This window comes from Rhinoderma darwinii, chromosome 3 (assembly GCF_050947455.1).
Source record: "Rhinoderma darwinii isolate aRhiDar2 chromosome 3, aRhiDar2.hap1, whole genome shotgun sequence".
In the NCBI taxonomy this organism is placed as follows: domain Eukaryota; kingdom Metazoa; phylum Chordata; class Amphibia; order Anura; family Rhinodermatidae; genus Rhinoderma; species Rhinoderma darwinii.
The window spans coordinates 168,008,528-168,020,565 of record NC_134689.1 but is presented as its reverse complement, the minus strand read 5'-3'; positions in this window follow the sequence as shown (position 1 = coordinate 168,020,565).

Sequence of the window (12,038 nt, the reverse complement as noted above, 5' to 3'; positions counted from 1 at the left end):
ATTAGTGAGTTCAATGACATGTTGTTAACCCTTCTGACTTTACTCAGTCTCCTCTACAAACTGACAAATTTCATTGATGGGGAAAATATCAATATACAACATTTGTTAAAGTTGTGGGCGCTTCCCATGTTTTATAGTTACAGGTAAAGTCATGCAGATATTATACCAGAATGTGTACCATTGCTGAAATTCTGCTGCTTATGTCCTTCTGTGTTTCAGGTAACCAATATTTTACACACTTTGTTTGTTTTGTTTTTAAAACCAGTTTTACATTATTTAAAAGGGGTTGTCCGATGCTAGATAATGTTCATAATAGTTTAGCAAATGTAAAATGAAGACACGTACTAATATACTTTTATTTTCAAAACTGCACACAGATTTACATGCCCTATTTACATAGTGTATATACTAGGCTCTTGAAAACTAAAATTGAATGTCCACACTCAAAACTATCTTCTTTTTAGTGTGAGGTAGCAATAATAATAATAATAATAATAATAATAATAATAATAATAATAATGAGGACTCAAACTGAAAGAAGATAGCTCCATGCTGACAGTCGGGGTGGGGGGATAACCGATAATAAGGAAAGCAGGAGGAGGGGGGACTGTTGCAGACTAGACATGGAGCTTCTGTCTTCCAGCCATGACAGGGAAGGGGCTGACTTAGTTAATGAACTGAGCCAGAAAGCCCCTTCATCACGTCACTGACTCTCAGAGGGGGAAGCAGTTCCCTACATCCTGTGGCTGTGTTAAAAGTTACAGCTAATTGGGAAACTCCACTTCTAAGCTTATAATAGATTTATATTTTTATGATTCATCATTGCAATAAGATCTCTTGCATATTTGTAACAGTACTGTTCAGCAAATAACATTCCTGGTTGTTCATCTACATCCAGGGTTGGCCCAATACCACTAGGGAGCCTCATGTGGTTAAAGGAGCACTCATGTTACTCCTGGATCCTTTTCAAAATGCATCACATCTGTGATCCCTTCTGCCTGACTAACCTTCTCCAGTTCTCATGTCTAGTTTCGGGGATTAAAAATGGAAGTGAAAACTATGTTTAAGTGGCCCTTGATTGGCTACTCGCATGTAACGTCCTTTTAGAGGAGGGTAGGAGCAGTGCAGGACCATGGAGGAGATAAGTGTGTTGGGCATGATTGTAGATTCAAGTACTAAGCTTGTATTTTCATGCCTAGGGCCTTGACCATAATGGGAAGACCTACATTGGAAATATTTACCAGCTCTAGCACAGTCATTGATATTGGCAGATGGGACCTTTGCAGGTCCGTGTGAATGCCTGCCTGCTACCTGATGCAGAAACCAATTTGACTAGATACCCACTCTTCCCTTGCTTAGTCTAGGGAATAATTGAAAGCTGTATCTCTGCTGGTCCTTGTAGCAGGATTATATCTTGCAAATGCATCCCACCAGAATGAATGGAGTAGCAGTTCTCACTGGAGCGCTGTGGCCCTTTCACTGCAATACCCGCATACCTCCATGATTGGGCCATTATTTTGTCTTACAAAAGACAGTTGGATGGTCACCCCTGCTCTATATCTTCAGAATAGTAGGAAGAAATGATCACCCTTAATTGGTTGCTAAACAAACATTTCTTGTGAATTCCAATGCATTTATAATCACAAAATTTATATTTGCTTGTTTGTTATAACAGTTCAAAGTCACACACAATATGTATGCTTTATGTTAACAATTAACTCCTTAATAGCCATTGTGTAATGAACTTTACTCAAATCAGTCCAGTCTGTTAACAAGCTGTTGTGATGCTACTAAACTAGTGGCTCACCGTCTTTCAGGTGAAAAATTCAGACTGGTGTAGTGTAAGTAAAACCGAATACAAATAAATGTCAACTGAGCATTATCTTTTATCAGAAGTGAAGATTATCACGATCATAAACACATGTAGATTGCTAAATAACTGCTGTTCAACACTAATAAAAAAATAATAATTTGCTTACTTTGTGTTAAGGTGGTTCTAGAAGAAAATTGATGGCCGGATAAATCATCAATGTAAAATCCCGAAAACATTTTGATGACAGTTGTTACATTTAGAACCGCCTGAACACAAAGTAAGCAGATTAATATTTTTTCATTAGTGTTGGAAAGCAGTTATTTAGCTATCTAATCTTCACTTCTCCTGATAAAAGATAATGCTCAGTTGACATTTATTTGTATTCGGTTTTACTTATACTAGACCAGACTGAGTTTTTTACCTGAAAGGTCGTGAGCCACTAGTTTAGTGGCATCACAACAGCTTGGTAAGGTTAGGATAGGTCATAAATGTATGATCAATGAGGGGGTTTGACCCCGCAAGACGACCATTGACCAGCAGAGCAAAAGAATAGCAGTGCCCACTGGAGCACCGTGGCCCCTTCACTGCATTATCTGTCACAGCGAGGCACTGCAGCTCAGCCCTGTTCACTTGGATGGTGTATGCGTCGGTACCAAGCACAGCTATACTTTTATGATACTTTATGATAGCCCTGCTACACCTCACTCCGCTGATCATTGGGGATTTCAGTGATGTTACCCTCATTGCTAACAAATTAATGGGCTATTCTAAGGATAGGCCAACAATGTAAAATGGCATTCATTATGTGTATAATATGAAATTCTGCCATTCTGCCATAGACTTTCCATATCCTCTTTAGTCCTGTATAGAGCAGGCAGCATGTTTATCTACCCACTTTGGCCATTAAAGAATCACAAATATTTTTTTTCTCCACTCATTTGTAAATGTGATGGCATACATGATACTGAGGTTAAAAAAAAAACTTACCGAGTGCTTCACCTTTTATTTTCAGCCTATGTTTTGTCCTTTCATGGGACCACGTGGCCCCGGATCTGACTAGCTGAATCCTACAGCATCTGCTGTGTAGACCGTAAGTCAGTTTCTCTATTCATTCCTATGAGAGCCTCGATGTGAGTCTCATAGGAATCAATAGAGAAACTGACTTCAGGTCCAGACATAAGATGCTGTAGGATACGACTAGTCAGATCAGGGGTCACGTGGTCCAACAGAAGGACCAAAAGGGAGTATAAAAATACAAGAATAAAGCACTCAGTTAATATTTTTTTTAAACTCTGTATGATGTATTCCATTGCATTTACAAACGGAGGGAGCAAAAAAACAATTCAAGATTTTGCAACCCCTATCTGCTATTGCAGCAGATCGGCGCTGCAATGAAGATTACAGTAACGTTTTTATTTCTAAAAAACGAGCATTTTTGGCCAAGTTATGACCATTTTTGTATTTATGCAAATGAGGCTTGCAAAAGTACAACTGGGCGTGTTTAAAAGTAAAAGTCCAAGTGGGCGTGTATTATGTGCGTACATCGGGGCGTGTTTACTTCTTTTACTAGCTGGGCGTTCTGACGAGAAGTATCATCCACTTCTCTACACAACGCCCAGCTTCTGGCAGTGCACAGACACACAGCGTGTTCTCGAGAGATCACGCTGTGACGTCACTCACAGGTCCTGCATCGTGTCCGACGAGCGAGGACACATCGGCACCAGAGGCTACAGTTGATTCTGCAGCAGCATCAGCGTTTGCAGGTAAGTCGATGTAGCTACTTACCTGCAAACGCTGATGCTGCTGCAGAATCAACTGTAGCCTCTGGTGCCGATGTGTCCTCGCTCGTCTGACACGATGCAGGACCTGGGGAAGTGACGTCACAGCGTGATCTGCCAGAAGCTGGGCGTTCTGAATAGAAGTGGATGATACTTCTCGTCAGAACGCCCAGCTAGTAAAAGTAGTAAACACGCCCCGATGTACGCACATAATACACGCCCAGTTGTACTTAGACTTTAAACACGCCCAGTTGTACTTTTGCAAGCCTAATTTGCATAAATACAAAAATGGTCATAACTTGGCCAAAAATGCTCGTTTTTTAAAAATAAAAACGTTACTCTTATCTACATTGCAGCGCCGATCTGCTGCAATAGCAGATAGGGGTTGCAAAATCTGGTGACAGAGCCTCTTTAAAAAAGAAACTGAAATGAGGGTCCAGCAGTAGGACTCCCACCGATCTAACATTTATCACTTATCCTGTGATATGGATAAATAATATATTAAGAAACCCTCAAAACATTCAAAACCAAGGATTAATGATTTTCGCTTCACCAACAAAGCAATTTCCTATTATGGAACCATACTTCCCCCTAATAAGACAGAGGCTGGAGGATTCTTTCAGGATGAAAAAAAAAAAAAGCAGAAAAGATGAGATAAATATAATGCAATTAAACTGTAAATACAGTCAGGACAAAATTTGTGTACATTTCCTAATTCCTGGGCAATCCATGTAGGTGCAAAATTTTGTGTATGTTATGTTCCTTCTATGAATACAAATAAGAAAAGGAAAAATTAGATGAATGATCAGCAAATAAAGTATTTATATATCAAGGGAGAGGGACAATAATACAGAAACCTTGGGAGACTATTGCTTAAAGGAACACACAAATTGCTTGATATTGTCGCTGCAGAATTTACATTGTCCATTAACGTTGGACATTATCTGCATTTGTCTATGAGTTCCAAATTAATGAATGCCCTCTCAATGGTGGATCTGAGAGGGGCCGGCCGGAGAGAGACCATGACACGCAGCTTCAGTGTTCAAACAGTCTCTGCCATGGGGGGGGGGCAGATGCATCTTTATTTATAATGAAGAGAGAGAGAAGGTGTTACCCTCATGCTTACACATATACATACCACATATGGTAAAACATAGAGTTCCAAGCTTATCTTAACATATATATTTAGTTTAAATGGATTGCAAGTGTTTTTGGGTTTTGTCATGTCAGCCGTTGTATCAGCTGATTACAAGGTCATTAGGTCATGTGGCCGAAGTCTTAGAATAGGATACTCATCCCCCCTGTAGGCTGTTGTTAGCAGATCTGTGAGCTCCAGTGACAACTCAACTGTCCATTTAAAGCAATATATGTTCACACATATAAAGATAATTAAAATATCTTTGACAATTCCCTTCTTTTGAACATAAAATTGCTTAGCCATGTATTAGAATATTCTTTCGAGATTACGTTCTGGCTAGATCCCCTAGACCAGGGCATTTAATGCCATTCACCGCGAAACGAATACTCAGGATACGTGTCTAGCAATAGGTGTGCGTACAGCGTTACATACTGTACACACCTGAAGATTTAGGGAAATACAGATTTCACAATTCGGGCAATACCATCTATCTTGGTGGTTTTCTACAGCTTGACAGATAACTTTATCAGGTGTAGAAGCATTTAGTGTCACGTAAACAGGTGGCTCTGAATGTTTCCTCCCACCTCGGTTCTTAGGGTGGTCTGGACCTCATGCACTTTAATATCGTGTGCTGATACTTTTGCAATCAAACATGTTACAAGTTTAAACATAATATATCTCTATCTAAGTAGCTGGTTGTATCCTTGCTAAGGTACATACTCCTGGTCTCCTGGGTGGCAACCACTTATATGCCTCGTACCCACATATATGACGTATATGTTGGGTTGAAGCACATCCCTGGAGTGATTTAACACTCCTGCAATCCAGGAGAACAAGATCATGTCCCGTCCGGTGGCATTCATCGATGCCACCCCCTTTATTAGTTAGATTACCTCGTGTTACACCCTCTAGACCCTGCGTCATCCACTTTCTAGCTGTCTCTGAGCACTGGGAGCTGCCAGTTGCTTTTATCCCCAGACTATACATATTCTGTGTCTCTTCCCTCACAGCTGGTGAGGTTTACAGCATCAAACAACATGTCATTTTTATTAACCTGACCCATGTTTACACATCACACACTGTCATTGGGGTATCATCTAATCATGGACGGCGGTATTCCTGGCTTGAGATCTGTTTTCCACAGCGCTTCCCTCTTTGAATATCTTACACGGGTAAACAGACAGGGAACCAATGCCCCCAACGCTGCTATTACACGAAGGACAACTCCAGGAGAGTAAGGGTTAAGCGCTAGGGAAAAGAGATGGGACTGCAAGGCCAAGCAATAACTTCATCTATCTTCAGATATGGCATCATCTTTGAATAGAGACATATACAACAGTCCAGCAATGTAGTCAATGCTGATATCACTTGATGTTTGATAAACGTGTCATTAAACTCTTCTTCTGGCTCATCATTTAGACAATAGGTAAAGTAGAGATGACAGAGAAGATGAAGATCAGCCGGAGCTTGACGAGACCCACAGTTCATCATCGTGATTGAGGACCTGTCAGCAGTGACCGGCGCGTCCAAGTTCTTTCCTTCCAATTTAACGGATGTGGAAGTTGTGAGCTGGACTTGGTGCGGACGTCACAGTGCGGCTCTAGTGCTTTACGGTGTCTCTTTACACAGGCCCAGTCCCCGGCTGTAAACAATGTCCTCCTTTCGCTTAGGTACTGGAATGGAATCATAAACATATTTATACATCTGCGTGAGCTGTTTCTCCAGAGCTCCCACATAACGGGTGAGGTCAGAGGGCAATAGGCAGGCGCTCAGTCCAGGGTTTATGGGTTTCAGCCATGACCTTCTGGATTTTTAACTTTAAAGTCCCATTCCACCTTTCTACCTTCCCACTGCTCTTGGGATACGGGGTGTGAAAAGCTGCTCTATGCCCAGGACCTGCAGGATGTCTTGGAGTTCCTCTCCAGTAAAATGAATTCCTCTATCACTTTCTATTGTCTCAGGGACCCCATATCTACACACCACTTCTGAGAGCCATCTTTTACTTTTGCTGTGGCCCTCGTTACTGGCCACGCCTCAGGCCACCCAGAGAACAGATCTACACAGACCGGTACATGTTCATACTGTCCCACCTTTGGTAACTGAGTCAATCTGCAATCGCTGATATGGGTAGTCTGCCTTTATCAAATGCCTTTTTGCAACCCGCATAGTTTTGCCTATGTTATGGCAGACACATATCCTGCACCTCTGGACAAATCTGGCAGCAGCACTTGCTGAACCCCCGGGGGTACCCACCATTTGGTCACCATTGCACTCATTCCTTCTCTTGACACCTGCGTTGGTCCGTGCATTAGTTGGGTTATCATGGGGAAGAGGACTCTGGGTAGGCACATCCTGTTACCCACCTTCCATATTCCATCCTCCCCTTCACTGGCACCTTTTGTCTGCCAATGTCCTTTTTCCTCTTATATGGCTTGACTTTGTAGTCTACTTAATATTATCATGTCTATGGGACCAGATACTATGCTGGTCAAGAATACTACGTCCTCCTCTATGAGGGACATAAGAGCCGCAGCTTTCGCAGCCTTGTCTACTAGTCTATTTCCCCTCGCTTCGGGGGTAGTTTGCATTTTAGTAAGAGCTTGCACTTTACGTATATTTACCTGCTTTAGCAGTGTCAGAGGCTCAAACAGTTCTCTCACTCTCTCAACATTATGGGTTTACCCGTGGATCCAGCAAAATCTCTGCTCCTCCAGATTAGGCCATAATCATGTGCTATACCAAAAGCATATCTAGAGTCAGTATATATATTTGCGGTTTTACCTTCAGTCAGTCTACACACCTCAGCGAGTACCTTCACCGCCACCTCCTGTGCTGACACAGAGGATGGGTGTAATGGTGGGGGGGGGGTAGGGAAACGGACAAGTGAGCCCTAATCTACCCGCCACTCTGTCCCTGCCTACTTGCAACGACCCGCCCTAGACGACGGGGTACAACTGGGCGGCGGTCCCTGCGCTCAGTAAGTGCATGACAAACACGACAAACAAACAAGGGAACACAAGCAAGGGAAATGGGCAGTTGCTCGCGGAAACACCGTGAGCAACAGAGTAGTGAACGAGCCGAGTCAAGCCAGGAGAGTGCGAGGTACAAAGCGAAAAGCAGAAGAGTAGTCGGTAAGCCAGGGTCTGTATGGAGCAGGATCAAAAAGTAGCAGGAGCTGTAGCTGGGCCAGGAAACCTCAAGGAAAGAATTCACAAGCACAGATGGACAGGAAGAGCAGGCTTAAATAGACCGAGGGCGGGAGCTAGCTGAGTCTGGCCAGGTTGCGATAGGCTCTCCCACTCCTAAGCCTGCCAGCCTGAGTGGAGGAAGCTGGTGTCTGTCTCAGGGATGTACACTCAGGTGTTGACTGATTAATTCTGGGAGTTAACCCTGAAGCAGTGCCTGGCAGATCCTTTACAGTACCCCCCCTTTTATGAGGGGCCACCGGACCCTTTCTAAGTGGACCTGGCTTACTGGGGAAACGCAGGTGGAACCTCCTGACCAATACCCCAGCGTGAACATCCCGGGCGGGTACCCAAGTCCTCTCCTCGGGCCCGTATCCTCTCCAATGGACCAGGTACTGGAGGGAGCCTTGGACCATCTTGCTGTCCACGATCCTGGCCACCTCAAATTCCACCCCCTCAGGGGTGAGGACGGGAACAGGAGGTTTCCTCGAGGGGGCCAAGGACGGGGAGCAGCGTTTCAGGAGGGAGGCATGAAACACGTTGTGTATACGAAAAGACGGGGGTAACTCCAGCCGGAAAGAGACAGGACTGAGGACCTCAATGACCTTATACGGCCCAATAAACCGGGGAGCAAACTTTTTGGACGGAACCTTGAGACGCAAGTTCCTGGATGACAACCACACCAGATCCCCGACCACAAACAGGGGGTTAGCAGAACGTCTTCTATCGGCCTGAGCCTTCTGTATGCTCTGGGACGCCTCTAGGTTCTTCTGAACCTGGGCCCAGACTGTGCACAGATCCCGATGAACGACCTCCACCTCGGGATTGTTGGAACAACCAGGTGAAACGGAGGAGAACCGTGGATTAAACCCAAAATTACAGAAAAAGGGAGAGACCCCTGACGAGTTACTGACCCGGTTATTAAGGGAAAATTCGGCGAGGGGAATGAAAGAAACCCAATCAAATTGACAGTCAGAGACAAAACATCTTAAGTATTGTTCTAGAGACTGATTAGTCCTCTCCGTTTGGCCATTGGTTTCAGGATGGAAGGCAGAGGAGAAGGACAGATCAATCCCCAACTTATTACAGAAGGCTCTCCAAAACAATGAAACAAATTGTACCCCTCTGTCAGAAACAATATTGACGGGGACCCCATGGAGACGCAGGATGTGTTTGATAAACAAGGTAGCCAACGTCTTGGCGTTGGGTAGTTTCTTGAGGGGCACAAAGTGGCACATTTTACTGAAGCGGTCTACCACCACCCACACCACCGACTTGCCTTGGGATGGAGGCAAATCGGTGATAAAATCCATGGAGATATGTGTCCAAGGTCTCTGGGGAATGGGCAACGAACGCAGTAAGCCCGCTGGTCGGGACCTGGGAGTCTTGGACCTGGCACAAACCTCACAGGCGGCGACGTAGGCCTTAACGTCTTTAGGCAAACCAGGCCACCAATAATTTCTGGTAATGAGGTGTTTGGTACCCAGGATGCCTGGATGGCCAGATAGTGCGGAGTCGTGATTTTCCCTAAGTACCCTTAGCCGGAATTGCAGGGGAACAAACAGCTTGTTCTCAGGAAGGTTCCCAGGAGCTGAACCTTGATCAGCAGCAATTTCAGAGACTAAATCGGACTCGATAGAGGAAATGACTATACCTGGAGGCAAAATACAAACAGGATCTTCCTCCGAAGGAGGGCTGGCCATGAAGCTACGCGACAGTGCATCCGCCTTAATATTTTTAGACCCGGCCCTATAGGTAACCAAAAAATTGAATCTGGTAAAAAACAACGCCCATCGAGCTTGTCTCGGGTTTAGCCTCCGGGCAGATTCTAGGAAAACCAGATTCTTGTGGTCGGTAAGGACCGTTACCTGGTGCCTAGCCCCCTCCAGGAAGTGGCGCCACTCTTCAAATGCCCATTTAATGGCTAAAAGTTCGCGGTTGCCAATATCATAGTTACACTCCGTGGGCGAAAACTTCCTAGAAAAGTAAGCACAGGGGCGGAGATGGGTGAGGGAGCTGGTACCCTGGGACAAGACGGCCCCCACTCCCACCTCGGACGCGTCAACCTCCACAATAAATGGCTCCCTTTGGTTGGGCTGAACCAGCACGGGGGCCGAGATAAAGCACTTCTTGAGGGTCTCAAAAGCCTGGACGGCCTCAGGGGGCCAATGGAGGACATCAGCACCCTTGCGAGTGAGGTCCGTAAGAGGCTTAGCGACGACCGAGAAGTTAGCAATAAATCTCCTGTAATAGTTAGCGAACCCCAAAAAACACTGTAGCGCTTTCAGGGAGGCAGGTTGGACCCATTCAGCCACAGCCTGAACCTTGGCAGGGTCCATGCGGAATTCATGAGGAGTGAGGATTTGACCTAAAAATGGTATCTCCTGTACCCCAAATACACATTTTTCGATTTTGGCAAACAGTTTGTTTTCTCGAAGGACCTGGAGCACTTTCCTGACATGCTCTATGTGGGAGGACCAGTCCCTGGAAAACACCAATATGTCATCAAGGTACACTACAAGAAATATCCCCAGGTAATTTCTCAAAATCTCATTTATGAAGTTCTGGAAGACCGCAGGGGCATTGCACAACCCAAAGGGCATGACGAGGTATTCGAAATGGCCTTCGGGCGTGTTAAACGCAGTCTTCCACTCATCCCCCTCTTTGATGCGAATAAGGTTATACGCCCCCCGTAGATCCAATTTAGAGAACCATTGGGCCCCCTGAACCTGATTAAAGAGATCAGGAATCAAAGGAAGGGGATACTGGTTCCTTACCGTGACCTTATTCAGGCCACGGTAGTCAATGCATGGCCTAAGACCCCCATCCTTCTTCCCTACGAAGAAGAAGCCAGCACCTACCGGAGAAGAAGAGGGACGAATGTAACCCTTGGCCAGGGATTCCTGGATATACTCCCTCATGGCTTCACGTTCGGGACAGGAAAGGTTAAATATTCTACCCTTAGGAAGCTTAGCTCCTGGTACCAATTCGATAGCGCAATCGTATTCTCTATGAGGCGGTAATACTTCGGAGGCCTCTTTAGAGAAAACATCAGCGAAGTCCTGAACAAACTCGGGTAGCGTATTCACCTCCTTAGGGGGAGAAATAGAATTAACAGAAAAACATGACGTACAACATTCATTACCCCATTTGGTTAGCTCCCCAGTATTCCAGTCAAACGTGGGATTATGCAACTGCAACCAGGGAAGACCTAGAACCAAATCGTACGATAATCCCTGCATCAATAGTACAGAGCACTGCTCCAAATGCATGGAGCCAACAAGGAGTTCAAAAACAGGGGTATGCTGTGTAAAATAACCATTAGCAAGAGGAGTGGAGTCGATACCCACTACCGGAACAGGTTTAGGCAAATCAATCAGAGGCATAGCAAGAGACATAGCAAATTCCACAGACATGATATTAGTAGAGGACCCTGAATCCACGAAGGCACTGCCGGTAGCAGACCTACCACCAAACGAGACCTGAAAGGGAAGCAATATCTTAGTACGTTTCATATTTACGGGAAATACCTGTGCGCCCAAGTGACCTCCCCGATGATCACTTAGACGCGGGAGCTCTCTGGCAGCATTCTTACGCTTGGGACAGTTGTTTACTTGATGCTTGACATCCCCACAGTAGAAGCAGAGACCATTCTTCCTGCGGAATTCTCTACGTTGTTGAGGGGACACGGAGGCCCCGAGTTGCATAGGTATTTCTGAGTCTTTAGGGGACAAACGAAGCAACGGGACTTCGGGAGGCATCATGGGGGAGTCGGAGGAAAAAACACATAAACGTTCACGTTGTCGTTCCCTGAGACGTCGGTCAAGTCGTACCACTAAAGCCATAACCTGGTCTAGGGAGTCAGAAGAGGGATAGCTAACTAGCAGGTCTTTCAGGGCGTTCGACAGACCCAACCTAAACTGGCACCTTAAGGCAGGGTCATTCCACCGAGAAGCTACGCACCACTTCCGAAAGTCAGAGCAATACTCCTCAACAGGTCTCTTACCCTGACGTAAGGTCACCAGCTGACTCTCGGCAAAGGCAGTTCTGTCAGTCTCGTCATAAATAAGTCCGAGGGCAGAAAAGAAACAATCAACGGAGGAAAGTTCAGGGGCGCCAGGAGC